Source organism: Triticum dicoccoides, chromosome 6B (genome assembly GCF_002162155.2).
Source record: "Triticum dicoccoides isolate Atlit2015 ecotype Zavitan chromosome 6B, WEW_v2.0, whole genome shotgun sequence".
Classification (NCBI taxonomy): domain Eukaryota; kingdom Viridiplantae; phylum Streptophyta; class Magnoliopsida; order Poales; family Poaceae; genus Triticum; species Triticum dicoccoides.
In genome coordinates this window covers 14,601,317-14,604,751 of record NC_041391.1, presented here as the reverse complement: position 1 = coordinate 14,604,751, position 3,435 = coordinate 14,601,317, and positions in this window count along the sequence as shown.

The window sequence follows — 3,435 nt, the reverse complement described above, 5'->3', positions numbered from 1 at the left end:
CGCCTGCTAACCCGTGGCCCCGCCTTGTTACCCCGCGCCCTTTGCCACCGGCTCCGAGATTGGCCCTGCCGCTCGACACGGCCATGGACCCCGGCTGACCTGTGCATGGTGCGGAGCAGCCATGCCATGGAGGGTCTGGAGAGGCATCTTCAGCAGGCTTTGGTGGTGTACGCGACTCATCGGGACTCGCCGAGGCTGGGATCGTGTCGGAGTTCGTCTCCATCCATCGCTACAAGCCGGAGGACTACCTCATCGTCTTAGCGCGCCGAGATCACAGGAACAGAGTGAGCGACATGCCTGCGTTCGAGCACAAAGGAGTTCGGCTGTTCTTCAGGACATGGAACCTCTAGTCCCAAGCAGTGCACGCAACGTTCCAGTTCAGGTTCAAGCTGGTGCTCGAGGGAGTCCCACCCCACGCCTGGGAGCGGAGCATCGTGGAGAGTCTGCTGGGTTCGTCGTGCTTGGTGGACACGCTGGAGCCGGAGTCTAGTTCAAGGGCTGACCTCTCGGCTTTCAAGCTTTCGGCTTGGACTGCGCAGCCTGCGGACATCCCGTCTCTACGTTGGCTGGCGATTCTTGAGCCGGGATAACAGTCACCATTGATGGAGCCACCGCTATTGCAGTATAAGGTGCTCATACACCTTGATGAGGTCCGTCATTACAGAGGTGTGGATGAGCCATTGCTCTTGGGGGCGCCCTCGGATAGTGGGCAGAGTGGTGTGCCTGAGCGCGGTGACGACATGGACAGAGGTGGCGGCAGCATCGCTCTCTCCAGACCGGGCTGGCAATTTGGCGTTCGTGATGCGCGCGGTGCGTCGGCTGTGGATCGCCTGGGTACCCTCTCCGCCGGCGCTGAGCCTAGGTCCGCCGGTGAGAGGGCCGCCGGGGAGCAGGATTGGCGCCTTCCCTGCATGCAGATCGCGTTAGCGGTGGCCCCAGGCTTACGTCGTGGCTCAGTTCGGGATAGGATCATGACCAGACCCTCAGCTTTTGATCGCTTGACCTTCCAGACGACGAACCAAGACAGGACGGAGAATCCCGAGGCATCCCCCGCAGCGGGGCCGACACGGTTGGAGAGCGTGTGCACGTTTGTGTGGTTCAAACTGAGGAGGCAGGGCAGCTGGCGAGCCAACGGCCTGCTCCGATAGGGGAGGCCCCGCTGATCTGGTGACGACCGTTGTCCAGGATGCTTCGGACCCATGCGAGGTGTAGAGGACTGAGGTGGTGGAGATAAATGACAAGACACCTGTTCAAGAAGAGAGGCAAAAGGAGAGGGAGGTAGGGGCAAAGGCGTTGGATCCCGAGGGCTCGGCCCCACCTGAGCCAGCAATCGAGGCAGGTGGTGGTAGGCCGCCCACCGCTGAGCCAATCGGGACGATGGCCGCGGATTGGGATCAGGATGCAAGACAGAGTGTTGCTGATCCCCAGGAGCATCTGTTGAGGGCGGGAGAGGATGTGCCTCCTGGCCCCTCAGACCAAGGACCCATGCCGATGGGACAGGCAGATGGGAATCATGCCCATGCACAACCCACGATTGGCCAGGAGCACGATGGGCATGCAGGGGGAGCAATTTCCTGCATGCAGCCGAATCCAAATGCTTGTTCTCTGTTGGTGGAAGGTGGAGACCCATTGGCAGGAACTGAGATGGTGCTTGCGCAGTCACTCCTGGTGAACTCGTTGGAACAAGACAACACGCGTGGGGGCATGACTCAGCAGGAAGGGTGGCATATGAGAAGCTCCGGGCGTTCTGCGCTAACATTATGAAGAAACTGGCGCCCCCCTTTTGCGTGCGGTTCAGGCGTCCACACTCCGACCGGAAGCGGAATCTTTTACGCCAAAGTGAACCATAAGGGGTCGAAACACAGCGCGGGCACGAGTGTGGTGAAACCAAAGCCGGCAGAGAATGTGCTTCTACGCACTCTCGGCTTAGTGCCAGATGACATGGTGGCTGATGAGGCAGCGGTGAGTGAGTTACAACAGCTGTTCGACTCTCCCCTGAGGGAGCAGTGAAGGAAATATGACCTAGAGGCAATAATAAAGTTGTTATTTATATTTTATTATATCATGGTAAATGTTTATTGTTCATGCTAGAATTGTATTAACCGGAAAATTAGTACATGTGTGAATACATAGACAAAACAGAGTGTCCCTAGTATGCCTCTACTTGACTAGCTCGTTAATCAAAGATGGTTAAGTTTCCCGACCATAGACATGTGTTGTCATTTGATGAACGGGATCACATCATTAGAGAATGATGTGATGGACAAGACCCATCTGTTAGCTTAGCATTATGATCGTTTAGTTTTATTGCTATTGCTTTCTTCATGACCTGTATATATTGAGATTATGCAACTCCCGAATACCGAAGGAACACCTTCTGTGCTATAAACGTCACAACGTAACTGGGTGATTATAAAGATGCTCTATAGGTGTCTCCGAAGGTGTTTGTTGGGTTGGCATAGATCAAGATTAGGATTTGTCACTTCATGTATCAAAGAGGTATCTTTGGGCCCTCCGGTAATGCACATCACTATAAGCCTTGCAAGCAATGTGACTAATGAGTTAGTTGCGGGATGATGCATTACGGAACAAGTAAAGAGACTTGTCAGTAACGAGATTGAACTAGGTATGATGATACCGATGATTGAATCTCGGGCAAGTAACATACCGATGACAAAGGAATGACGTATGTTGTTATGCGGTTTGACCGATAAAGATCTTCGTAGAATATGTAGGAGCCAATATGAGCATCCAGGTTCCGCTATTGGTTATTGACCGGAGATGTGTCTCGGTCATGTCTACATAGTTCTCGAACCCGCACGCTTAACGTTCGATGACGATTTGTATTATGAGTCATGTGTTTTGGTGACCGAAGTTTGTTCGGAGTCCCGGATGAGATCACGGACATGACGAGGAGTCTCGAAATGGTTGAGAGGTAAAGATTCATATATTGGAAGGTTATATACGTGTTGGGGAACGTTGCAGAAAATTAAATTTTTTTCTACAGTTTCACCAAGATCCATCTATGAGTTCATCTAAGCAACGAGTCATGAGAGAGAGATTGCATCTACATACCACTTGTAGATCGCGTGCGGAAGCGTTCAAGGGAACGGTGATGATGGAGTCGTACTCGCCGTGATTCAAATCATCGATGACCAAGTGCTGAACGGACAGCACCTCCGCGTTCAACACACGTACGGTACGGACGACGTCTCCTCCTTCTTGATCCAGCAAGGGGGAAGGAGAGGTTGAGGAAGAAGGCTCCAGCAGCAGCACGACGGCGTGATGATGGTGGAGAGGCAGTACTCCGACCGGGCTTCGCCAAGCGCTCAACGGAGGAGGAGAGGTGTTGGGGAGGGGAGGGGCTGTGCCTTGGATCAGGTGCTCAGCCCTCCCCTCGCCCCTCTATTTATAGGGGAATGGGGAAGGGGGCCG